Below are 15,780 nucleotides of genomic sequence, written 5' to 3'. Positions count from 1 at the left end.
GCCTTGATTTGGATTGGCTGTGCTAAATTGCCCAGTGTCCAGGGATGTGCAGGTTAGGTGGGTTAGCCATGGGAAACGCAGGGTTATAGTTTCAAAGTAATAGAGGGAGTAGGCCATTTGGACCATCGACCCTGCTCCACCATTCATTAAAATCATGGCGGATCGATCAATCGTCTCAGCTCCTCCTAATTGCATTTTCCCAACGTCCCTTAATTCCCCTACCACGCAGAAAACCCATCCAACAGTGTCTTAATGAAGCTCCCTCTACTGCTTTTTTGAGCACAGAATTCCATTAATTGACCATTAACCACACAGGTCCTGCCCTGAGTTGCCTCATCAAAATGCAACAGCTCATATTTGTCTAAATTAAGCTCCATCCACTACTCCTTGGCCCATAAGCTCATCTGATCAATTATAATTTATATTAAACTTTCTTTCCTATCTTATTCCCTAAAACCTGAAAATCTCCATCCCACACTCTCACCCTCCATTCTCACTTTGTTGAATCTAATCACGGATGTCCTCATCCTGAAGGGTTTGGTTCATGCTGATTAACAGGCCCACATTCAAGGGAGATCTAACTGAAACGGACAGAACATTGAACGGTCTGGACAGGGTGGACATTGGGAAGATGTTTTCATTGGGAGGAGAGACTAATACCCATGGGCATAGCCTTAGCATAAAGGGAGAATGGAGATTAGGAGAAATTTCTGTAGCGAGAGAGTGGTGAATCTATGGAATTCATTGTCACAGAAAACTGTGGAGGCCAGGTCACTGAGTATGTTTAACATTGAGATAGAGATGTACAGCACAGAAACAAACTGTTTGGTCCAACTTGTCCATGCCGACCAACTACCCCAACCTAATCTTGTCCCACCTGACAGCACACGGCCCCATCTCCCTCCAAACCCTTCCTATTCATACACCTACCCAAATGCCTTTTAAATGCTGCAATCGGACTAGCCTTCACCACTTCCTCTGGCAGATCATTCAATAAACGTACCATCCTCTGCGTGAAAAAGTTGCCCCTTAGATCTCTTTTGTATCTTTCCCCTCTAACGCGAAACCCATGCCCTCTCGTTCTGGACTCCCCCACCCCAGGGAAAAGTCTTTGTCTATTTATCCTATCCATGCCCCTCATGATTTTATACACGTACAGTTACAACGTTTAAAAGACATTTGGATAAGTACATGAATACGAAAGTTTCGAAGGTTATGAGCCAAACACTGGTCGGTGCGACGAGTTTAGTTTGAGAACATACTCAGCACGGACTAGTTGGATGAAGGGTCTGTTCAGTGCTGTCTGACTCTGTGACTGACCTGTACTGGTCTTAAAACCATTTTCTTACCTCCCTCCATAACCATCCACTTCTTTGTTGTTCAAAACTCAGATGGACTTCGTCTTGAATATGTTCAATGACCCCACTTCTGAACTCAATTCCTCTTCGTAATATATCACTTGCCTCGCTCATTGCCTGCTGCATCTGCCCGACAGCTGGCATTGACTGGTGTGGAGGGACTCTGAGACCCCTTAGTACATCCATACATCATTCCTGATGAAGGGCTCGTGCCCGAAACGTTCCCTGTCCCTTTCCTCAGATGCTCCCTGACCTGTTGTGCTTTTCCAGTGCCACATTTTTCGACTTTCACCTCCAGTCCTCACTTTCTCCACATTCCAATATATAATCATTTTAACAATGCACTGCTTTTTTTTTAAACAGCAAAGGCTATAACTTCACATTGCGGAACTGCACTTGCCATGTGTTCGTCAATTAAGACACAGACCTGGACCAACTTCGGGAAGAGGCAAAAGACTGAGTTCTGAACAAAAACCGTAGCACACTCAAAACGTCAGCTCTGTTTACCTTTCCACAGATGCTGCTCGACCCGTTGGCTTTCTGCAGTATTCGCTGTGTTTGTTCGACACAAATGCTGCTTTCCATTAAAGAATTTAAATCCCTGTCCTCTGGAAACTGACCCTAGTCAGTGGCAAGAGGTTCTTCTGATCATTAACCTGCCCATTCACACCACGTCTTCTCCCATCATTGCCAACAGTCCCAGCAAATCTCCAGTTAACCTTCTTTGCTCCAAAGAGAACATTCCCAAACTTGGGAATGTCTCCACAAAATGGAAATTGCTCATGCCTGGACATAATGCATGTGTTACAATGGGGAAGAGGTTTTGGCAAAGTATTGTCAGTTAGCAGGTGAAAAAATGTTCAGGAAGTTAAACAGAAATCCCAGTCTCCAGCTTTGTGAATCTTTAGAAACTCTTTGGGAAGTGGAATTAGAGGAGAATGAAGGATGAACTGACGGACTGAGCAGAGACAGTCCAGACACTGTCCCCTTGTTTAAGAGGCCGGGATATTGACTCTGATATTCTCGGGACATGAACTGACCCGCGACATTGAAAGAATTCTCTGCACATCAGGAATTCAAGCCCATTCTCGGCTGGGGGCCAATGAGAAAATTCGGGAAGAGGCAAAACACTGAAAGGCTCGGAGGGCGATGGTCCCGGTGTAGGAGAGCTCGTTCCTCGTGACATGGATGTGCCTGCAGATGGTGGGATCAGGCTGTTCCCATGTCTCCATAATGAATGTCCGAGGCTTTATTGTAGAAAAGTAAAACTGATCGAGGACAATGGTAATTTTGGGCGGGGCGGGTTGAATTATGAATTGAATAGTAAGTTCCTCAAAGACACTGTGCAAGCAGTGGTGGGAACCGTCTCTGAGGCGCAATCGGTCAGCGCGTTCGGCTATTAACCGAAAAGTTGGTGGTTCGAGACCACCCAGGGATGGGGTGTTTCTGGTTCTCACTCCTAACGCTTTATTGGCTGCTAATGTGCACGTTTTTCATGGTTTCAGGAAATTGTTTCCCAATGATTTTGTCTGGCAGCTCAACTTTTGTATATCTATTCCCCAGGGTGGAGGAAGTCCAAAACTAGAGGTGTTTAGGCTGAGAGGGAAAAGGTTTAAAAGGGACCGAACGGGGTAACTTTTTCACGCAGAGCGTGACATGCGTTTGGAATAAGCTGCCAGAGGCAGTGGTCGAGGCTGGTAGAATTACAACATTTAAAAGGCATCTGGATGGAGGTCTGAATAGGAAGGGCTGAGAGAGATATGGCCCAAATGCTGACAAATGGATCACTCGGTTAATTTAGGAAATGTTGTCGGAGTGGACCGAAAGGTTTGTTTCTGTTCTCTGCAACTCTATGGCTGTATTTCTACATATTCTGAACCAATTTCACAAGACTAGGAATAGGCCATTCCAGGTTTAGTGGCTGTCCTCAACTGTGGCCAAACTGTGCAGATTTCAATGCAAGTTTCAGAAATATGTCTGCAGCATTTTTTAAACATTTGAATGTGCTTTCAGACATTACTGATGTTTCTGAATACATCATTTTAGCTATTCTCAATGTTAAAGGTCAGCCATTTCTCACGCTTCCCATCCCCACCCCCACCCCAGGTCATCATCACCATCCATTGTCTCTCTATCATTAGAAGGGTTTGATACAGCGATCAAAGAGGGCTCGAGGCACGAGAAAGGACGGGGGGAGGGTACTCAGAGTGAGATTTGACCGGGGGCGCAGAGACTGGGGGAAGAGAAAGAGAGAAAATGGGTAGGAGAGCAGAGCATCAGGGGTAGAGAATGTATGGGGGTACACAGGGTAGGAGCAGAGAGAGAGAATGTGGTGAAGAGGATTGGGGAGGAGAGAGAGAATGGGGAGTTGCAAAGTGTGAAGTGAAAGAAATTGGTTGCAGAGTGTGGGGAGAGAGAATGGAAGGAGCAGTGGGTGGGGAGAGAATGGACTGGGGCAATGGGTGGGGAGAGAATTCATGGGGCAGTGGATGGGGAGAGATTGGACGGGGAGCAGTGTTCAGGACAGAATGGACACGGGGCAGTGGGTGGGGAGAGAATGGACAGGAGTCAATGGGTGGGGAGAAAATGGATGGGGATAGTGGGTGGGGAGAGAATGGACGGGGGAAGTGGGTAGGGAGAGAATGGACGGGGCAGTGGGTGGGGAGAGAATGGACGGGGCAAAGGTTGGGGTGAGAATGGACAGGGTAGAGGGTGGAGAAAGAGGGCAACAATGAATGGCAGGAGAAGGTGGGGGAGAGAAGGAATGGATGGGGGCAGCGTGTGGGAGGTGATAGAAAATGAGTGTAAGGGAAGGGACTGGATTTGGGAAGGCAGAGGGTGGAGCGATAAAGGGAATGGATGGGGACAGAGGGTGGATGAGGGACTGGACAGAGGCAGAGGGTGCAGAGATAGAATGGACGGGGTGGGGAGAGTGGCATGTGTGGGAGAGAGAGAGAAGGGGCTGGTAGGTTAGGGTAGAGAGAGAGAGAATGGGCAGGGATGCTATGGGTGGCGGTGAGGAAATTGACATGGGACGCTATGGGGATGATTGGATGGGGAGGTGAAAATGCATCCCACCCACTCCCAGCATCCCCTTCTCTGCACATGTGCAGTGCAGACTTTTCTGAATGACACGAGAGACGAGTCTGGAACACTGTGTGAGTGCAGTCACCCGCACATGCTGGCATCAGCAAACCACTGCCTTTCTGTTTTAAAAACTAAATAAAGATGTGGGCTATATACTAAGGATGGCGAGATGTGACTGAGAAACTGAACAGAGGGTCAGCACTTTCAGGAGAGGGGAGCTGGGCAAAGGCAGGAGGATGGAAGGATGAATTTGGGTTGGAATCCATTGAAAGGTGGAAGAATTGAGAGACAGAGATTTCGGGGAGAAGATAGAGAAGGTTGCTCTGTGCAAACCAAAATTCTCTCATCCTATTTTCTGCCCTGCACTGACAGCAGTGATCTGTTTTCTCACGTTATTAGCAGAGGAGGATTTGCTTTTCAAGCATGGACAAGAAATTTAGTCAGGGCCTGAATATCTGCAGTGTTTGAATCCAGGAGGGGAAATGTTTGTCTGCAGGAAATGATTTCAAATATCAACATGCATTGAGAATCCCCGTGAATGCACACAGCCTGCGTGGGAGTCCTCAAGGGTTCTAATTCCGGAGAGGACTTTAATTTTTCAAGGAAATGTGGACTAGTGTTCTCGCTATAGACGAGGCCTTCATTGGATCATTGAATCTGCCGAGTAACAACGACCCCTGCCCCGTGGAAACTCTATGGGAGCAAATTGAATTCCTCAAACTGATTGTAGTGTCACCATGATTGGGGAGAAGCCAATCGATTGCCGAGAGCTGGAGAGGGGATTACTCGCAGCGCCAGGGACCTGGGTTCAATCCCACCCTCACAGTGACTGTGTGGATTTTGCACTTTCCTATCCCTCCCCCACCCCCTGTCCGCGTCGGTTTCCTCTGGGTGCTCGGGTTTTCTCCCATTTTCCAAAGATGTGCAGGCTAGAGTGGATTGGGCGTTCTAAATTCAGAGATTAGCTGTGGGGTTATCGGGTGGGTCAGGGGGTGGGGTATGTTCTTCGGAGGGTCAGTGTGGACTTGGTGGGCCAAACGGCCTGTTTCCACAGTGAATCCCCCAACGTGTCTGCAGCCTGGCTTCCAGCTCCATCTCTCTGTGCCGAAGCTCCTCCAGTATGTGTATTCCTTCGTTTCCAGCACCAAGAACGTCTCACCTTCTGCAAATCGAAAGACAAGTCCCACCCTGCCCTCTCCAATGTGTGTTGTGTAACTGCTTAATCATTTTTAGTGGCTAAGCAAAGGCTGATAGCCAAGTTCGGAATCCAGGAGGATGGCCTCAATCACGACCTTGGGTCATTTCACATGACAGGTAACCCCACTTCACTGTTACGCTCGCTCTCTCTCTCTCACACTCCCTCACACACTCTTACATACTCACACGCTCGAACAGAGCCTTTCCGATAGACATGCTCTCTCTCAGACACACACTAACACACCACCCCACTCACACCCACGCATACATCTTCGCACATGATTATACTCCATCACACACACACTTTACCCAGCATGCACACTCTCTCTCTCATGCATGCACTCACACATTTGGGGTGAATTTGCATTTGCAGGATTATACAGGTGGAAATAGAACCAGTCTGACTCAAGATTGGGATACAGACAGATCTCACCTCATAGCTTTCATGCGTTGTTTGATGTGAGGTGTTACCTCCTTTTATAAAACATCAAGTTTCCTGGAGAACGTGACTTAAAAGAAGTTCTGGAATGTACATATTAATGAACCGAAATCTGCAGCCCATTTTAAAAGATGAAAGATTTAACAGCAATCTAGGTTTCTTCAATACATCACTTATGTTGAATGACACTATAATGTTTTTGCGATATATTCTGTGTCTTGTGATTCTACACCACAGCTACCTGAAGAAGGAGCAACACTTCGAAACCTAGTGCTTCCAAATAAACTTGTTAGAATAAACCCTGGTGTTTGTGAGATTTTAAAACTTTGTTTCTAGTGAATACAGCACACCTCCCACCGTTGCTAGTAAACTTTGCAATGCCAATGAAACAATGAACCTGAAGTCCTGAAAAAATATACAATTTGTAACAATATGAGCTACTCATTCACTGGTCCTTCTGAGACATGACATTAGTGCTGGAGGCTGAAAGAAATGAGCAGCTTTAAAACAAAACCTGTTGGACCTCACAGAGTCTAAGCCGGGCGGTAAGTTCAGGTAACCTTTACTATGACCCTATTTTGTTACAGCTTCAGATTTCCCCAGGAAAAAGGCTTACAAAAAGTAGTTTTTAAAGAAAACACCTCCATCTCAAAATGCACCCACTCTCCCCTCCCCACATTTTTTGTTGGTCAGCTGAGTTGTCCGTTTGTAACTGGATCCCTGGTACAGCCGGGTAAAACATGCAGCTGGGATGACTGAGTGAACCCTTTCCCGCAACGGCAGTTTCCTTCACTAAAAAGGTCATGAGTGAATCAGATGGTGTTTTTACCCCCTAAAAGTGATTTCATCCTTAGATTATGAAGTCCAGATTACTGACCGAACTCTAATTCTGCCATCTACCGCAGTGGGATTCGAACCTGTGACGCCCCAGTGCTGGGTTGATCGGAGCACTTCGCCATCACGCCTTCCATCCCCTTATGCCGGCACGTGAACTCGATAGTGCCTCCTCAGGTGGGAGGAGCAGGTGAAGCCCTTTTGGAACTTACAGCAGGTGAATGTCCTCCCTCCAGTGTGGACCCACTGGTGGGTCAGCAGTGCAGCTGACTGAGTGAACTCTCCCCTGCACATGGGGCACGTGAATGGCTTCTCTCTGTCTGAACCCCTTCCTGCACACTGAGCAGGTGAACGGCCTCACCCCGTTGTGAATGCGTCTGTGGGTTTCCAGCATGGATGGGGAAGGGAATCCTTTCCCACAGTCCCCACATTTCCACGGTTTCCCCATTGGGTGGAGCTTTCCTTGTGTTGCTCTGGGTTTGAAATTACAAATAGAGCGGGGACATAGTCTTTCCCACTGCGAGGGGTGTGATTTTAATTCCCCAATCTGAGAAAATGGTTTGAAGCACTTCTCACAGTCAGCGCAAAATAAGAAAACTGTACATCCCTTCGGGTCTTCCATCCTGGGCTGACAGCGTTGATTTTAAATGGCTGTCCAGTCAGTGTCGATTCGTTTTGGCTGAAAAAATCTTCCTTATCTCATCCCAGCATTTCTTGCCACAAAAAAACTGTGCGGCAGAGTTCATGTATATATTTCCTTGTATGGTATTTTGTAAATTACATTCGTTTTCTGGTTGCTTGTATAGCGTATTTCAGGTTCATTAGCCGCTGTTTAAGTGAGTTGGTAGGTTTGTGGGCCACCATGATGCTGAGAGGGTTGAGTTGTCTGGACATCATTTCCCAGATGTCTTTAATGTAAAGTAATGTGGCTAGGGTTTCTGCAGACGTTGTTTCTGCTTGTGTCAGTTTGTTGATGTGAAATCGGCACACTGGGTTTATTGGGTCGGCAAAAGTGAGGACTGCAGATGCTGGAAACCAGAGTTTAGATCAGAGTGGTGCTAGAAAAGCACAGCATGTCAGACAGCTTCCGATGAGAAGGAAAATCGACGTTTCGGGCAAAAGCCCTTCATCAGGAATAGAGGCAGGACCCCTCCAGGGTGGAGAGATAAATTGGGGGTGGGGTGTGCTGGACCAAAGGTAGCAAAAAGCACAATAGGTGAATGGGGTTGGGGATGAAGGTGACAGATCAGAGAGGGGGGTAGAGCAGGTAGTTGGGGATGGAGATTGGCAGGTAGGCGAGGTCATGAGCACAGCGCTGAGCTGACAGTTTGGAATTGAGGTAAGGTGGGGGAGGGGAAATGAGGAATCTGATGAAGTCTACATTGATGGCCTGGGGTTGAATTTATCCCAAGTGGAAGATGAGGCGTTCATCCTCCAGGCATCGGGTGGGGAGGGAGCGGCGATGGAGGAGGCTCAGGACCTGCATGTCCTCGGCAGAGTGGGAGGGGGTTTGAAATGTTGGGCCATAGGGCGATGCGGTTGATTGGTGTGGGTGCCCTGTAGATGTTCCCTCAAGCGATGTCACTTAATTCTGCGAGCAGTCTCCACTCTCCCCAATGTAGAGGAGACAGTATCAGGAGCAATAATTACAAGAAATGACATTGTTGGAGACACAGGTGAAAGCCTTCGACCGACCACGGCCCGGATTCGATTTTAGGGAAGGGAAAAAATTTTCAGTAGAGCTATTAGGATCTGTCTGCATCTCCCTGGTGGTCTAGTGGTTAGGATTCGGCGCTCTCACCGCCGCGGCCCGGGTTCGATTCCCGGTCAGTGAAACCGTTTTCAGGTGGTTTGCAGGCTACTTGTTCTTCGTGAATGCTCTGTACAGTCATTTTTTGATCTTCGGAGTTCCTGGGTGCTGCAGTGTGTCGTGGCTCGTTGAAATCGTGTCCTGATTCAGATTTGTTTGTATGTGTAGTGGTGATTGCTTCTGTAGTTAAGTTCTTGGTTCGCGTGTGTTGTTTTCCTATAGACGCTGTTTTGAATTTACCATTGACTGTTCGCTCGACTGTGACATCTGGAAATGGCACTTTGTTGTTGTTCTCCTCTTTTGTGAATTTTATGCCAGGAAGGATATTGTTGATGGTGTTGTAGGTTTCCTCTAATTTGTTTAATTTTTTGATGGTAAAAGTTTCATCGCTGTAGCAGACTCTAAGTTTGGGTTGGATCGTTGGAAAGGCTGTTTGTTCGAGTCTCTGCATTATTGCTTCTGCGAGGAATCCTGACGCTGGTAGTTTCAGGGTATTTCGTTGATTTGCTGGTAGGGCTTGTTACTGAATATGAAGTGGGTGGTAAGGCACAGTTCCCCGAGCTTGACAGTGCTATCTTTGCTGATGAAGTTGGTTCTGTGTTTTTGTCTTTAGTTCTTCGAGTAGTGTCTTCAGTTTTCTTTGGCCACGTTGATGCTAATGGATGTGAACAGAGCTGTCATGTCAAAGGACAACATTATTCCATCTCCTTCTGTCTCAGTGTCTTTGGTGATCAGGAATTCTTGGATGGAATAAATGGAGTGGAGTGAATCTTCGACTAGGTGCTTTAGCCTTCAGTGCAGGCCTTTGACTAGTCTGTATATTGGTGTTCCAAGCAGTGAGACTCTGGTCTAAGGGAGGTTCCTGGTTTGAAGGGGAGGAGATCAACAACAAAGTGCCATTCCTTGATGTCACAGTAGAGCGAAGAGTCAATGGAGAACTTCAAACTGGCATCTACAGAAAAACAATGCACACAAACAAAATCCTTAACCACAGAAGCAATCATCCCAACACCCACAAAAGAAGCTGCATCAGGAGATTATTTCAACGAGCCACTACACACTGCAGCACAGAGAAACTACGAAGAGCACAAGAGAAATACGTATATAGTGTATTTAAGGAGAACGGGTCCCCAATAAACCCCCTCCACCGATTTCTCATTGATGCTTTCAAGTTGACTCTCAAAAATTCGGTTTGACCCTCCATTCTTTCCTGTTTTGAAAGCTTTCACAATCCTCTCACTGAGTATTGGAGTTGGGAGGTTATGTTGTGGTTCTCGAGGACATTTTTTCGACCACTTTCGGAATATTGTGTACAATTCTGGTCTCCCTCCTATCAGAAGGATATTGTGAAATTTGAGAGGGTTCTGAAGCACCAATGGGTCTACAGAGACGAAGAGGCCCTTCTGCTGCCCTGAGTGTGGGAAGGCCTTCAGTGATTCCTCTGCCCTGCTGACGCACCAGTTGGTCCACACCGGGGAAGGCTGTTTATCCGGCCCCAAGTGCGAGATGGCCTTCAGCATTTCTTCCCACCTGTTGAGACACCAGTGGGTCCATATTGAGGAGAGGTCGTTCTTCTGCCCGATTGCAGGAAGGGCTTTGCTCTTTCTTCCGACCTGCTGGCCCATTGGTGGGTCCACATGGGGGAGAGGTCGCTCAGTTGCGTAAGTGCAGGAAGTACTTCGTCAATTCCTCAGGCCTGCTGATGCACCAGTCCGTCCACACCGGGGAGATGCCATTCTCCTGCCCGAATGTGGGAAGGACTTTACCCGCTCCTCCACACTGCTGAAGCACCAGCTGGCCACACGGGTGGATGGGGTCGGAGGGGGGAGGCCTTTCTGCTGCCCTGAATGCGGGAAGTCCTTCAGCAATTCCTCCGCCCTGCTGAAGCACCAGTGTGTCCACACCGGGGAGAGGACCTTCAGCTGGCCCGAGTGTGGGAAGAGGTTCATGTTTTCCTGCAACTTGCGGAAGCACCAGCGGGGTTACCAGCGCTCCCGGCAATCAGATCCCACCGGTGACGCTGCCTTGAGTCACCCCCAAGGACTGAACCTCCTGCCAGTTCTGACAGTGGGTGCAGTGGGGGAGTAGGTAGGCTGTATTTGTTTTCTTCTGGACTGCAATTGCCTCCCCCACCCCCCACAACCACAACCTCATGGTGGCTCACGGTTGGCACTGCTGCCTCATGGCACCAGGAACCCAGGAATACTTCCATCCTTGGGGGTCTGTGTGCAATTTATGGAGGGTCGGAAAATGGATCGGAGTGGGTTACTCTTCGAAGAATCTGTGCAGATGTGTTGGGCTGAAGGACATGTCTCCACACTGTAGGAGTTCAACCATCATATGAGCTTTGTTTTCATTGGAAACTGCTGCACATTGAGCCAGGGACTGCACATTTCCAAATGAAATGATCCAGAGAAACCTAAGACAGCAAGAGCATTGGAGCAGAAGTTAGGCCATTCGGCCCATCGAGTCTACTCAGCCATTCGTTAATGACAAATGTAGTGCAGATGAGATTAGCTACAGTGTGGAAACAGGCCATTTGTCCCAACAAGTCCACATCGACCCTCCGAAGAGTAACCCATCCAGACCCATTTCCGTCTGACTAATTTACCTAACTCTATGGGCAATTAAGCATGGCCAATCGACATGACCTAAACATATTTGGACTATGGAAGAAAACAGGACCACCCAGAGAAAACCCACGCAGACACTGGGAGAATATGAAAACTCCTCACAGACAGCCACCCAAGGCTGGAATCTAACCTGGGTCCCTGGCACGGTGAGCCTGCAGTGGTAAACACTGAGCCACTACATGTTGCAACCCGAAGTAGGCAAGCAGGAGGTTGGGAGAATGCAGCAAGCCAGGCAGCACCAGGATGTGGAGTAGTCAGCGTTTTGGGTATTAACCCTTCTTCAGGACTGAACCGTTGACTTCTCTGTGAGAAACGATTTACGGGAATGTTGCTGGGGGTTGGAGGGTTTCAGCTACAGGGAGCGACTGAATAAGGCTGGAAGCTGGATTTGCTCAAGGCTTGTATTTTTAACTCATTTAAATGGTACCTACTGTATGGGGTTATGGTTTACATTAAAACCGGAGGATCATATCAGAGTGTTTATATTTAGCAGTGGTAGTTGGTAAAATGCACTCTCTGGAGGAGCACATTCTATGATGCTGCATTTCTTGCCCTCTGCCCTTCCACCATTTCTTATCTCCCATCTTGAATTTATATTTTTTTTGGTCAGATTTAATTTCATTTTAATCAGACTTGCGATTCACTGTGTGCTATTAATTTGTTTGCTCGAATATTGTAAGTCAAAATTAATGCTGTAATTTAATTTCTGATGTCAGAGTTTGACATTGAATGTGCAGGTGTGAATACCAGTAAGTTGTGAAAATAAATCAAGAACTTGTGGTTTTTAACAAAAAGAGCAGTTCACTGATATTCATGGCATTGTCTCTTTTGGGTGTGATGATTCAAATCTGACCAACAAACCGTTTCATGCAGTCATCCAACTGAATAAAAATTTTCTTTAATTTAATTAAAGAAAATAACTCTGGCGGGCTAAGATTTATGCAATCTATTTATAAGATTATGCCCATTTCTCGTGATATGGTCTCGTCCACATTGGGGAAACTTGACGCCAACTAGCGGAACATTTCAGGGAAGAATTCTGGGACTCTAAATCTAACCGACACACCGCCCTGTGGCGGAACACTTCAACTCCCCCTCCCATTCCACCAAGGACATGCAAGTCCTGGGCCTCCTCCACTGCCAAATTCTTGCTTCCCGACACTTGTCGGAAAAACACCTCAACTTCTGCTCTAGGGCCCTCCAACCACATGGTATCAATGCAGATTTCATCAGTTTCCTTATTTCCTCTCCCCCACCTTGTCCCAGATCCAACCTTCCAATTCGACACCAACCTCTTGACCTGTCATTCCTGTCCACCTTGCTTCTCACCTATTTACTTCACCCTCATCTCTGACCTATCACCATCAATCCCGACCTCCATCTATCTATTGCACTCCCATCTACCTTCACTCCAGCCCCACTTCCTTCCCATTTATCTCTCAGCCCCCTTGGGCCACCCTTTATTCCTGATGAAGAGATTATGCTCGAAACCAAGACTGTGATGAAGCGACATCCTCAACAAATAGGAAATAGCTCCCAAGTCAGATTTCATCCCCTCTTCTGTTTCCCAGTTCTTTCAGAAATAAGGAATGTCTTTTCCTTCCACTAGAAAGTGGTCTTCCACTTTGTGCTGTCTGAAGTGTTATCCCTCACCACTCCTTCAGACACCTTTTAAGAATCCTTTCAACCTGTTTTTCTAACAATTGTAGAGGTGACCAAAAGCAAACATTTCACTCCTTCTCAATGCCCCATTTCTCCTCCTATGAGCCATTTTGTCATGTTGTCTATGTTACAAGCAGCCGAGTGCACTTGGTTTCTGAATTGAAATTTGGCCATTGAAGGGAACAGGATTAATATTTATCGATGGCTAGCTGTGTTTGCACTAACTGTAATTATCCACCAATATGATGTCTTTTGTTCCACCAAAATTGGAAACAATGATCTGTGTTTATATTGCAGTCGGATGTAGAAAATCATCCCAGCGATCTTCACGTTATTATAGTTTACTGAGGCCATGACAGCATTACGTGGCAGTTTGATGTGACTAAAACCTGGATGGAAATGTCTCGATTAAGTTGTAAAAATATCGGTATAATGTGATTCACACTGCGCTGTCACCAACTGAACGAAGCGGCTGTGTGTTTTAATCCCGTGATGAACAGTTTGTGTTTTATTTCTCACATTGCGGGGAGCTGAGCATTTACCCAAACAATGGGCACACCACCTCCCTGACACAGTGTTCACAAATCAAACTGACAGCAAAGATTCACGTGTGATCGAAAGATTCCGCAAAGAACTTTCGATACAACGTACTCTTTTCTTCATTCGAAATGTTAGACGTTGATTGTAGTGAGCCTGACGTGATCTGAACACGCAACCTTCTGATCTGGAGTCAGACGCGCTACCGTTGCGCCACAAGCTCACAGATGACCCATGCGCTCTATTCATGCTTAAGGGAAGTGATCGCACTACAATGATTTTACGTTCATGTCTGTTCTGTTTCTCCCCCTTCTCCTTCTGTCTCTCGAAACAATTTCCAACTCTCTCTCAATAAAAACCTGAAAGAACTGCGGATGCTGTATATCAGGAACAAAAAACAGGAGTTGTCGTTGACCCTTCCACAGAACAGATGGTGATTGGGAAAATGTCGGTTTATATGCAGGAGATATTGTGGGAGGAAGGCGGAGATCAGGACAGAGCCCAAAGCGAGGGAAGAACTGTTGGACAGAAAAAGGAGTTGATAACGATCTGCGTGGGAGGGTGAATAACTGTTAATGGAGACTGTTCGTGGCGAAGTAGTGTGGAATGACAGACTATGTGATAACAAGGCTTGGTGTGTGTGGAAGGGACGAGGATACTATGGAGTTCAGGTCCTCGAATGATTGAATTGGATATTGGGACCAGAGGGATGTGTGGTCCTCAAGTGCAATATTCGGTGCTCTTCGTTCTGCTGGTGCTGAGCTTCGCTGGAACACAACAGCAAACCTGAGACAGAGATGTTGGCCAGGGAACAGGGTGGGGTGTGAAATTGGCAGGCAACTGGAAGCTCAGGGTCTTTTTTGCAGGCAGAACGTAGATGTTCTGTGCAGCAGTCACCCAGTTAAGGCTTCGTTTTCCCCAATGTAGATGAGGCAACATTGTGAGCAGCAAATGCAGTAGACTGGGTTGTGGGAAGTGCAGGTAAAGGGCCACTTCACCTGGAATGTAAGTTTGGCTCCTTGGATAGCGAGGAGGGAATAGGTAAATGGGCTGGTGTCACACATTCGGCACTTGCAGGGGAAAGTGCATCTCAACCTGCAAGTTTACTTTGAGAAAATCCTGGACTTGAACTCCCAAGTCTCTTTGCATTTCGGATTTCTGCATTTTCTCCCCATAATCTTCTGTTCAAACATTGACTATCTATGTCAGGGCAGCACCAGTGATTTTCTGACATATGGATTGTATTTGGGGATATCAAGGAACGTCAGGAACTGTGAGTACCTCAGGAGCAATCGTTATTCCTGGGGGCGGCAGAGAGGAATGTGGTGTGGTCCTGTAAACTCCAGAATTTTGAAAACTTCATGAGTCAGCAATAACTCTTTCTGGACCAAGAAACGAAAGGGCCAATGAGAAACTGCTACAAGGGAGTTAACAAATAACATACATTAACTATCGCTGGGAAGGAGGAGGCAAAACAATGAGCAGTTCCTTTGGACAGATGAGATAATGGTGTTTAATAACTGTGTGACAGAAGGACAATTAATTCTGCCTGTAGAAGGAACGCCTTGGCATAAAGGGGTTAATTGCAGGACAGGCTGTTTCAAACAGGTGGAAAACCCTCAAAGATAAGAAGGCAAGCTACAGACCTGAGGTCTCTAGAGGTGTGGGGAGGTGGTATCAAAATCTAAAGCCCAGCACACTCACGCAGCACAACTCTGCTTCTGGGCTCTCAGCAGCTGGATTCTGCATCAGTTTAAAGTAGGTCCTATATCTCTGACAACATCGGTACACAAGGTAGTGAAGAAAGGTTTCAGCACACTGGCCTTCATCAGTTAGGGAATTGAGTACAGATGTTGGCAAGTTATGTTGTAGTTATACAGGACGTTGATGAGGCCGCACCTGGAATATTGTGATCAGTTTTGGTCCCCTTGGTGTTCTGACTTCTGAACTTCTTCAACTCTGGGTTTGTGTTGAACTTGATGGGATACTTTGTCCAACTCAGCATGTTTAAACAGTATCTCTCAGAGGGATTCATCTGAAACTTTTCAGGAGGTGAGCTCAACAAGATTGAACTATTCAAAGTTACTTGGACTCTATTTTAAACTTACATCAGGACCAGTAGTCAGAGACACGTACAGCATGGAAACAGACACTTCGGTCCAACTTGTCCATGCTGACCTGATATCCTATATTAATCTAGTCCCATTTGACAACACCTGACCC

At 46.8% G+C, this 15,780-nt stretch overlaps 3 non-coding genes across 3 annotated transcripts; 2 read left to right on the top strand and 1 right to left on the bottom strand.

Moving 5' to 3' along the window:
• The first annotated feature begins 2,722 nt into the window (after window positions 1-2,722).
• trnan-auu (transfer RNA asparagine (anticodon AUU)) lies at window positions 2,723-2,796 on the top strand. Its single transcript has one exon. It is a non-coding gene; the product is annotated as a tRNA-Asn (tRNA).
• Window positions 2,797-8,678: 5,882 nt separating this feature from the next.
• trnae-cuc (transfer RNA glutamic acid (anticodon CUC)) lies at window positions 8,679-8,750 on the top strand. The gene has a single exon. It is a non-coding gene; the product is annotated as a tRNA-Glu (tRNA).
• Window positions 8,751-13,708: 4,958 nt separating this feature from the next.
• trnaw-cca (transfer RNA tryptophan (anticodon CCA)) lies at window positions 13,709-13,780 on the bottom strand. The gene has a single exon. It is a non-coding gene; the product is annotated as a tRNA-Trp (tRNA).
• Between the last annotated feature and the right edge of the window lie 2,000 nt (window positions 13,781-15,780).

Source organism: Chiloscyllium punctatum, chromosome 36, assembly GCF_047496795.1.
Source record: "Chiloscyllium punctatum isolate Juve2018m chromosome 36, sChiPun1.3, whole genome shotgun sequence".
Classification (NCBI taxonomy): domain Eukaryota; kingdom Metazoa; phylum Chordata; class Chondrichthyes; order Orectolobiformes; family Hemiscylliidae; genus Chiloscyllium; species Chiloscyllium punctatum.
The sequence above is the reverse complement of the archived record's forward strand: the minus strand, read 5'-3'. Positions and strand labels throughout refer to the sequence as shown.